Genomic DNA, 11,362 nt, shown 5'->3' with positions numbered 1-11,362 from the left:
CAAGCTCCCATAGAGAAATGGGAGTTTGTGTAAATCCCGGCACCGTGTGGCAGGCGCCTCACAGTGCCTGCCACAAAGTCTAGGGATTTTCAGGGGGGCTCCATAGGTGCCCTCAACCATAGGCCGCGGAGGGATGGGGTCCCCAAAGTCCCTTTCCAGCAGCCTTTCCATGTCGGAAAGCCTGTCATGGAAAGGCTGTCATAAACCGACATCATAAACCCGACGGCGGAAACTCCGCCCGTAAGAGATTGTGTTAGGTATCCAACTGGGATGGCTCTTAAGCCCATGGGAACACAGTCAGATTGACCGGCTACTTTACACTCCGACCACCGCCATTGAAATTCGGCGGTTGGACTGTAAACCTACGGTGTCGATTGGTAAGCCTCCGAGAGGTCGCAGGCTTACTGGCCAACATCGTAATGAGGCCCTATGTGTTTATATTTGATACATTCTAACTTTTACTTTATTTGTTTGTAGTTTGGTTTGCAGGGAAGTTTTATTTCTAAAAATCTTGTTAATTTGAAATTTGATTTACTAGTAATTGTAACACTTTTTCATAATTGTGCAATTTAAATTTTTACATTTATATTGGTTTTAAACATTTTGTTTATTTTAAATGTATTCATATATGCATACAGTTTTTAAATACGTTTCAAGTTTTATGTTTTGTCAATATTTAATATTTTAATGAAAATATTAAAACAGATTTTTAATGTTCTCATATTTTCAGTGTTATTTCCATTGATATTTTTTGACATTACTTTATGCATTGGTCTTATGTTTGTAGAGGGAATATTTATTTGCTTTATTATAGCAATTTGTATGTATATTTATATTCTTTTTACGTTTTTAATTCTGTGTAAGTTATTATTTAAATTTGGGAATAGTAATTGTGTTTTTTTTGTTTATAGGTTTAAACATTCTCTGCTGCTGGTCTGGTTGGATGAGGAATAGTTTAATCCACTTTCCTTACTGTAGCTTACACTGGAGTGGAAATAATAAAGCTGAACCCTCCGCAGTCCATACGTTTTTTTACTGTTGCTCAGTTTGAAGTTGTAATATTAAACATGAACACTCAAAAGTGAAATATTTTTCTTACTGTTTTTCACAATGGGAGTGGTAAAAGTAAATCTGATCCCCCCAAAGACTGTCAATTTCCTCACTATTTCTAAGTTTGGAGTGGGAATAGTAAATCTGAACTCTCCAGCATGAAATACTTTACCTACTGTAGCTTAGATTAGACATGGAGTAGTAAATTAAGTTTTTTGATTCATATGTGTTTGTTTTATTTCTTTTTTTTGTATGGACTTTTAAACATATATTATTAAATTGGAATTACACTTAAATATTTTCTTTGTTTTTAATATTATGTATTATTATTTGTTTTAGTAATTAGTTTTGTTCCTGAATGGTTTTTAAAAATATATATGTATTTTAGTGTGTCTAGCTGTATTTGGTATTATTTATCTATTTTAATTTTATAAATCAATTTTGTTCTCTAATTTATGGGCTTTCTATTGTTTGAAATTTTTTACTTTTAGTAATATATTTATTTTCATGATTTAATAATTATATTTTGACTTTTTTTATTTATTATGTATTTGTATCCATTTTATTTTCGTCTATGTATATTTCCGAATTACAATTTAATTGAATTGCAATATTTATTTTTTAGTATTGGTATATTTTTTGTTTTTGTTTCCTTATTTGAAGTTAGATTTAATTTGTTTTTAAGTTATTACATTTCTTTAACATTTGTATTGTTTATATATATTTAAAAAAAATGTTTTTTGCTTAATTTATTCATTTTTAATTCATTTTAATTACTTATGTATTTTCAGTAGTTTTTGCCCACAGTATTCTGTTAGTCAATATCATTTTACTTTTTACAGTAAGTATGTAAAGTCATTATTTTTGGCGGCAATATTTTTGTATCACAGTAGTTTTTTATCCTCCACATTATATGATTGAAACAATTGCATGTGAATCAGGAGTGTGATTCTGTACGACTGAATGAAGAGTGTGGGTTTAGTCTTGGAGAAAGTGGTTTGTATGTCATTGCTGACCGAATGAGGTCACTGAGGTAGCCCGACATTCGATTGGTGAATGTGTGTGTCAGAAAAGAAAGCTAATTGTTTATGCTTAGTGTGATAAGGTGGCTTTGTTATGGTTGTTTCAGCAGAAGGTGAGTTTGCAGGCAAGGTATGTAGGGGTCCCAAGATGCAGTGCTTTGTAAGAAACGCAAGCCACTTTGAAAATGTATGGGATTTCAGTCGGCAGCCATTTCAGGGACCCATTTGTGGTCAAAGCGCCTCCTGAGACCAACATCAAATGTAGAACTATACTTCTCCTGTACACAGCACCGCCCACCCGACACTCTTCCCCCTTTCTCACAATCCACAGTTGGCCTTCCCATCCATTCGCTGTTCAAACGCACACTCTCAACCCTACCCTTCAACAAGGAAAGGGACACATACCTGTACTAAAATGGGGAGTAGTTCTGGTTAGACCTGGCATCCTTGGTGTGGTTTTCCCCTATCTTTTTGCCTCTACCTCCTGTATTTTTGATGCTGTGCTGGATTTCGTTTTTGCTGGTTTAGATGCTTTGGGCACTTTGCCGCTGCTGATCAGTATGAAAGTGCAAGTGCTCCCTGAGTAAATTGTTACTGTAATTGGTTATCCATGATTGGCATATTTGTATTACCAAGAAGTCTCTAGTGAAGTGCACTAAGTGTGCCAGGGCGGGTAAGTCAAATGCTACTAGTGGGCCTGCAGCACTGATTGTGCCACCCACATGAGTAGCCCTAGAATGGTGTCTCAGGCCTGCCACCACAGTGCCTGTGTGCAGTTTGTGAACTGCCATGTCAACCTGGCCAGTGTCCCCACTGACCAGGCCTAACCCTTCCCTTTCTGTACACATTGAACACCCCTATGGAAGGCCCAAGGTACCCCCTTGGGCAGGGTGTAGTGTATGTGAAGGGTAGAGCATGTACCAGTGTGGGGGACATTCTCTGTTAGAGAATTACAGCCATTTTCGTTTTTCACTATTGCAAGGCTATCTAGCCTATAGGTTATAATGGGGAATGCTGAGTAGAATGTTTACCTGCATATCTTCCCATAGGAGCAAGATAGGACATAAAAGTCTGGTATCCCTGGACACGGAATTTAATAACATCTTTTAGGAATGATGTTTTTTAAATCCTGTGTTTGAGAACAGCACTTTTAGAAAGAGGCTGTTCTCATGTCCGACCCTTCTGTGTGCCTTGGCCTGTTTGTGAATTGACTTTATGGTTTGTGAAGGCAGGGGCTGGGTGGCTCCCAGAGGCTGAGTGGGCCATTCCCGGGCTGAATAGCTCCATCTGCATCTAGAGTGGTGGGAGGGGGTAGCACCTGGGCCTGAATAGGGCTGTGCCTGCCTTCCACAATGCTGGCTCCACCTCCTGCTGTGCGGCTGACGACCCTGCCCCTCTCTCTGAAAGTAAAGGAGAAGCCAGGAAAAAAAAGTGCTCAAGGAACACCCAGAACTGGTTAAGACCGGGCTCAGAGCCCTTCTGCACAAAGGGAACAAACACTTTTTGGGGTATAAGTACAGGACCCCAGACTACAGAAAATTAGATCATCCTGGAATCAAGAAGGAACCTCTGCCAAGAAGAAAGCTGGAAGACTGAAGAGAAAGGACTGTCCTGCTGTGTGTTTGTGGGCTGACCTGCAGTTGCTTTGCTGCCAAGGAGAGGGGGGGGGACTTTGGTTTGTGCTGTGTCCCCTTGCTTGAAGAGATCTCCAAGGGCCTGAGTAGAGCTGGCTCCCTGTTAAGAAGTCCCAGAAACAAAAGGACTTTGCCCCCAGCTTCCCTGAACTGTACTGAGAGAGTTCTGTCCTTCCTAGAGTGCTTGGGTCAGTTGTGGTGCCTTTGGAAGTTGTACCTGTTGTTGAGAAGCTTGAAAAGAAGATACTAAAGACTTTCTGCAAAGTTTCACGCATCGCTAGCTTGCGGAGCGCATCCCCGACAGTGCAAGGAAATTTCTGCCCCCGCGAAGGCCGAGATTGTCGCAGTGCCTATTGCCGCTGCAATAACTGACACATCCTTCACTTGCGGAACGTACCAGTCCGGTGCGGGACGTTTACCATTGCTGCGAGTATGGTTGCAGAGCCTGTCGTCGCTGGGTGAGATCGTCGCACCGCTTGCTTGCGGACCGCATCACGTCGCTGCGAGAGTCGCCGCAGAGCCATCCCATCGAGGGGCCGCGAGAGGAGAAGATCGACGCTACGCATTGCCGCCGCATCTGAGATTGTCACTGTCCCGAAGATCGCTGCATCGTACGTTTGCGAGACGCTTCCTACGAAACCTGGGCACCAGAATCCACACAAGTGATCGCCTCCCTCCCCATACAGACCGGACTCGTCGCAACACGTCCGCTGTGTGCAGCGGGACTGTCGCATTGCCTCCCCAGGGTCTCAGGAGTGACGCACCGTTTGTTTTGCAACGCTGCACCTTTCACTTGGAACTTTTGTTGCATCTAAAGGTACTGTTGGCTAAAACGTGACGCAACTGTGGATTATTTTCACGCAAGCTTAAGAACTCTTTTGAAACCATATTCTTGAACTGTGTATGTTGGATTTTTGTCGTTTTGGTCTTGTGTAGTTTAGATTAAATACCTTTATTTTTCTAAACTTGTCGAGTCCATTTGTGGTGTTTTCACTGTGTTACTATGAGTGTTGGTACAAATACTTTACACATTGCCTTTGATAAGCCTGACTGCTCGTGCCAAGCTACCAAGGGGGTGAGCAAGGGTTCTCTAAAGAGTGTATCCTCCTTACCCTGACTAGAAGAAAGGGTCCCTATTTGGACAGTGGTACCTACCTCTGCCAACTAGAGACCCCCAGATCTAACAGTTCTCATAGCCCACAACATGTCCTGGATTACCTTTTCCCCAATCCATTCCATTGATTAACGCTGGGGGGAACTGATCTTTAATCACTTGGTTGACCCTCTCTACAAGACCATTGCTACAGGGATGGTACAGAGACGTCTTTACATGCTTGATGCCATTCACCTCCAGAAAGGCGTTCATTTCTTAGGACACTAATTGGGTACCATTATCTGTCACCAATAACTACGGAAAGTCTTCCCTAATACAAATTCCTTTAAAATGTTTTATGATCACCTTAGAAGCAATACTACCGACAAACTCCAAATCGTCCACTTGGACATGTAATAAATTAACACCAGGAGATATGTGGGTACATTCCCTAGAACACCAAACAGTCCAGAGATGTCAAATGCCAATTTATGCACAGTCCCTGATTACTAACCACTGCTGTTACAGGAGAAGGCACCATAACCTAAGACTTGTACTTAGAATACATGCATTGCACTGCCTCACAAAATGTTCTACTGACCTATCCACACCTGGCCACCGAAAATCTTCTCTGACCCTGCCCTTCATAACTCACATGTCAATATTCCTGTTATGAGTAAGTTCAGGTACCTTGGGCCTCATACTTTCAGGAACTACCAAACGTTTGCTCCTCAGCAATATTCCATTGACAACGGACAACTCGCTAACAGACCTCCAAAAGGGAACTAATGCATCATCCATATCATGTATGCACATCCAGCGACCAGTCACACACTTCATTACCTCTTATAATATCTTATCTGCCTCAGCAGCTGTGCACCACTCCACTTCTGACAATGTCCCATCAGTTATTACATTAATGGCACACACAAATTCCAAATCATCCTCACCATCAATATCTGCATCCACCTCAACATCTATCGGTAATTGGGACCTCTGCAAAACTATGAATACCAGGAACAAATTGTATCTTATACTGATATTCCTGCATGCAGTATTGCCACATAGCAATACACTGGGTTGCCCTACCACCATTGCTTGTATTGAATCAGTCCACCAGCGGTTTGTGATCAGTATGGAGGATGAATTGGTTGCCCCACACAACATTTCTTAAAATAATGAACCCCCTACCACAAATCTATGGCTTTGTTCTCTATGCTGGAGTAAGTTGGTTTAACTCCACAAAGTGCAAAAGCAACAGCCTCTTCTTTATCACCCCCTCTTTTCTGCATCAACTAACACCTAAACCATGGTTACTGGCATTACCAGAGATGCACAAGTTATGTGTGTCAAATGACTTGTGGGGTTGTGCAGGAAGATTTTCTTTCTTAATCACATCAAAAACGAACTCTCCAGTCTACTCGTACTTTGAATTCTTCTTTAATAACTCATGCAAAAATGCAGTTTTACCAGCAGAATCTTTCACAAAGTTGCCATAGTACTTGGCCAGACCTAGAAAAGACTGAAGCTTCTCTTTGTCACAGGCGCAGGAGCCCTCTTAATCGCTTTCAGAATCTTAATCTTCACCTAGTCCCTTTATTTGACACACGATGTTCCAAATAATTACAACAAAATGTAATTCTCTCTTTTGAAAGTCAAACCAGACACTTCTAGAATCTTCAACACCTTCTTAAATCTCTCATGTTCACACCCATCCTTTCTATAAACTAAAATATTGTCCTGAAAACATAGTATTCCGGACACATGCTTAAACAGATTGTTCATCAACCTCTGAAATACAGACCATGCTGAAGCTAACCTAAATGGCGTACGTCTATAGTTATAAGCTCCTTTGGGTGTCATGAAGGACATCAGATGTCTGGACTCCTCAATCAACTCCACTTGGTTATAGGCTGCCAACATGTCTAATGTAGTAAATACAGTGGCACCCTTCAATGTAGACAAACGTTTGTTAATGTTTGTGAGTGGTTGGCAGCCAACCTAGATATTAGAGTTCAAATCATGTAAATCAATGCACAAGCGCAAATACTTATCTGATTTGTGTTTCAAAATACCTGGGGCCAACCATTCTGACCCATCGATGAGTTTGATAATACCCAACTTGTGTAACTTGTCTAACTCTGACTTCAGCTCTTCCCTCAAATTAATAGGTACACTCCTCAATTTATGCACCTTCAGTACAGCATTTTCTTTCATCGCAATACGATGACGAAATCCTTTCATCCTACCAAGCGTATTGGTGTAAGCATTAGGATATTTGGATACACATCTACATTCATCCACATTGCATACCTCACCTCCCCTGGGGCGGAGCCCCTGTCCCCCTCGTCCGCCCCCGGGGAGCGGCAAGGGGACGTTGGAGAGCGAACACGCTTCTTCGACTTCTTTTCATGGCGTCTCTTACCGGAATCCAAAGGCGAAGACTTAGAGTCCGACGAGCGACGTCTCCGGTCCCTCGAACGGCCCCTAGACTCGGAGCGGCGGTGAGAGGAGTGCCGGACCTCCAGCAACTTCCGGCGCCATTCCCGCAAGGCCTTCGGGCCATGGCCCGACAGCCCTGACAGTCCCAAGAGTCATGGTCCGTCTCCAGGCAGTAGAGGCACACATCGTACGGGTCCTCCAGCAACATGTTATGGTGGCACAAAATACAAGTCTTAAATCTGGCCATCCCTACATGCACCAGGAGAAAAGAGGGGGAGACAAAAAGACTCAAAAAAGTTGTCAAAAATTGACTGAGGTATGTGCTCAATCTGGATCTGTACTTTCAGCGTGGAAAAAGAAAGAACTGACGTCAGCGTGCATGGGTGGCGCCTAAGAACTCTCCGTGACGTCATCTCGGCGCCTATAATGCGGAGCCGCAGGACACCACCTACTGACGCGCAGAGGTACTGCTAAGCAGAAAACTTTCCGGATCCAGTCTGACGCCTGGGGATATTCTAAGGTAAGGAATCTATCACTAACGTGTCTCTTTCAGATTATTAAAGCACAGATGCACCAAGGCCATGCGACCAGCGTGGTAGCAGGCTCCGATTCTTACCAGTGATCACGGCAGGGGAAAGGTTCTGATACAGCAAACTGCTTCCATAGCAGTTCCAGAGGAAACCGCCTCAGCCTTCAGCACCAGTCACACGCTGTCACAGCACTAATAAGTCTGTCACACGCAGGTTACTTGAAGTCGTCACCACTGAAAAGGAGTAAACTGATAATGTAGGTAAGTTTTATTGATCAGACAACACCGGGAGCAGGCAGAAAACTGCCAGTCGCCAAAACGTTTACTTCCACTCTGTGCCAGAATTCCACATAGACAACTCTCAAATGCAGGCATTCAATCCCCACAACATGTTTAGGTTTTTATCCAGTGGTATTCCAAGGAATGTGGTACAGTCAATACGGAGAGCATTGTGCGGGAGAAATGAGGAGGAATTCTGTCTTCCAAGCATTTAGCTGTAAGTAATTGACCAATAGCCATGATTGTGCGCATTTTTTAGAGTGCTATTTAGGTTATGTACAAGCTCTAAATATGAGATTTTTAGGTAACGCTCTAAGGCATCCGCATACAGATGGTATGCAGTATTGGCTTGTTGGAGTATCGTTGAAAGGTGCTCCATATACACGTTGAATAGTGTGGTGGAAGTATGTAGCCCTAGGTAACTCCCTGACTTACCAGGGCAGGTGTTGACAAGGAGTCCTTTAGTTGAACTTTTTGCCAGGCGTTGTTGAGGCATGAGGAAAACCAGTTCAGTTCCAGTGCCATCAATCCACAATACTTGATTTTAAGCGTTGAGAAGAATGTTGCGCTTGACTGGTTCAAAGGGTGAGGAAAGATCAAGCAGAATAAGTAGACAGTATTTCCCCCTGTCCTCATCCATTACATTGAGAAAGGCAGTTTTCATACAGCACCCAGCTCTAAAATCCAACTGGAATTCAAATAGTAAGTCAAAGTCTACAATGTGCTGATCGAATTGAGCTTGTGCACATTTTTCTATTTAGTGAGGAAAGGTAGGTTGGTCACCGGGCAAAAATTGTTCAAGTCTTTTTGTTCAGCTCCACTAGTTGAGTAACCTGATTTCACTTCATCTTGTGACAGAGAGGAGTTGATTATGTAAGTCCAGGTAGGGGAGACTAGGAACGAAGGTTTCAGAGAAGTTGGTACTGGGCTTAATATTAAAGAGGACTTATGTGAGTTTGGCTACACTACACAAACTAATTTTGTTCCAGGTGGCACTGTTTAAACTAAGTGGTGAAGGAGGAGAATCCATTGGCTGGTCGATGTAGTTCTCGAGAAAGCCATGCAGTGATGTGGAATTTGGGAGAATGCCAGTAGATTCAGTAGTCAGAAACTGTTCTGTCTTCTTGATCTTGCATCTCTCAGGTGAATAGTTTATAACAGGGGTGGTGGAAGGATAGGTGTGTTGGCTGATGCTGAAAAGTTTCATGGATAGCTTTTTGCCTAATCTAGTTGAGCTTTGAGGAAGGAGGATTTTGTTTTAGAAACACGTTTTTTTGTACTAATTTCTTTTGAATTGCAGGAGGGCTAGATTGAGTGCCTTAAGTGCAAGTCTCCATCTTTTACATCATTCTGAGCAGTCTTTTTTCTCAATTGAGATCCTTTTGAACAATAGACAGGAGGGTTTATTTCTCTACTATCCAGTTGCAGTGGCGTCACTAGGGGGGTGCGGGGGGTGCGGACCGCACCAGGTGACACCATCACAATGGGGTGACACCGTGCAGGCCTGCCAAGTATCACCATAGGGCTTGACACTAACGCATTTCTGGCAAATCTGACACCTGTGCGTGCGACCGGGCAGCCAGACTTCACTTGCCAGTGCTGGCTCGGTAACGGTTAAAAATCTCTCTGTGCCGTGCTACAATCTTACAATATGTCCTTTGCTGCCTGGAGACTCGGGGGCCTGCCCTCAGCAGAGTCGTTGCGTTGCAGGCTCTATGGCGCCGTGGTGGGGGGATGTGACCTCATGTCAGTCAGAAGCGGCGGCGGGAGACTGCTGCCTGACACAGGACATGCTGCTCTGTGTGTGTGAATTCCGCTCCGACCGTGTCTGCTTCAGCCTGCCTGGAAACGGGACTCACTCCTCTCTGCTGTGCAGTGATGCACTCTGACTCCGAGCGCCCGCGCTAGGAGGTGCTGGGGGAGGTCCTGTGAATACCCACACCAGGACGTGAGCAAGTGCCAAGCAGGTCCTCTGAACGGCGGCGCCAGGAGCCCAGCCAGGGTAAGGGTATTATATGCACGGGCGGGCCTCGAAGCCCAGCTGAACCCCAGCCTGGGCCTTGTGTTGCACGGTCACCAGTGCAACGTTTATCTGAGGAAAAGACGTATTTCCTAATGTGCGCAGATGTTGGGACTCAGTGGGTTAGAGATTTCTGAAATACCAGAGTTTGTTTTATTGCCGGTAGTTTCAGGCAGGGAAAGGTCTGTAGATGCTTCTGAAAGGAGGGATGAATAACGGGCACAACATTGCAGGGGTATTTGTATAGCTCTCAGGTGACAACGATTAGAGTGCTTACACCTTTTCGGTAGCTGTTCAGACCACAGCTTCCATGAGTGGGTAGAAAAGTCTGAGATGGGTGGGACGGAGCCGGGATGTAAGAGTTAATCCACGCAACCAGTGCAGCAAAGAAGCTGCTCCCGCGAGGCTCGCGCTTGCAGGGGTATCCAGAGAGGTGCGTGCCAGGGTGCGTGCATGAGATGTGGGGAGCGGAAGCACGAGGCACCTGCTATACAGGGCAGTGGCACTACGACAGTCACTGAGGCAGGCAGCGAGACCTCCCTCCTGAACCACAGAGCAGATGAACGCCCAGCCGTGCCGTCCAGGAATCACCTGAATGTGCCAGCAGCACGTGGGCTCTGAAGGGCACATAGAAAATGGTGCCGAGGTGATGTGAGGGTGGGTGTGTGAGAGGGAGGAGAAAGAGAGAGAGTGCAGTGTGATTGTGTACGAGTAAAGAGAGACCTAAAGGGAGAGGGCGAATGCACGCATCAGAAAATGAAGGAAGCTGACCAAAGGAGCGCGAGAAGGTGGAGAAAGAGACAGCATAGGAGATCACACTAAAGGGTGTGAAAGAAAGACACGTTTCTGAACATGTTAAATTCCCACCTTAGAAAAATTCGAAAGCTATGGAAGTAAAATATTTGCCATGTTTTGGCATTTACTTGAAAAGTTTGAATGTGCATTTCCACTTTTTTCACTTCCCACATACAAATGTTTCAGTTTTTACGCCACAGAAAAGTAAAAAAAGATTTCTGATGATTTAGTAAGAATTTTTCAGCAGGGTTAGTTGCCCTCAAGTCACAAGGTTCCTGAAAACACAGTTGCTGACACAGCGTTCCGGTGTATCTTGGCGAAGCACATTATCCTACACGAGCCCCCTGTGAGAAGTTTAAAGTTATCCACGTGTGTGTATTTTCCATCTCTGGTTGGAGGAGAGTGGAGTTAACTCACAATCCAAATACTAGCAAAACATCTAAACAATTACAAGTCTGCCCCTAAAGGTCCTGACCAGTTGTGGGGCGCACAGGCACC

Source organism: Lissotriton vulgaris, unplaced genomic scaffold, assembly GCF_964263255.1.
Source record: "Lissotriton vulgaris unplaced genomic scaffold, aLisVul1.2 SCAFFOLD_1120, whole genome shotgun sequence".
In the NCBI taxonomy this organism is placed as follows: domain Eukaryota; kingdom Metazoa; phylum Chordata; class Amphibia; order Caudata; family Salamandridae; genus Lissotriton; species Lissotriton vulgaris.
The sequence above is the reverse complement of the archived record's forward strand: the minus strand, read 5'-3'. Positions refer to the sequence as shown.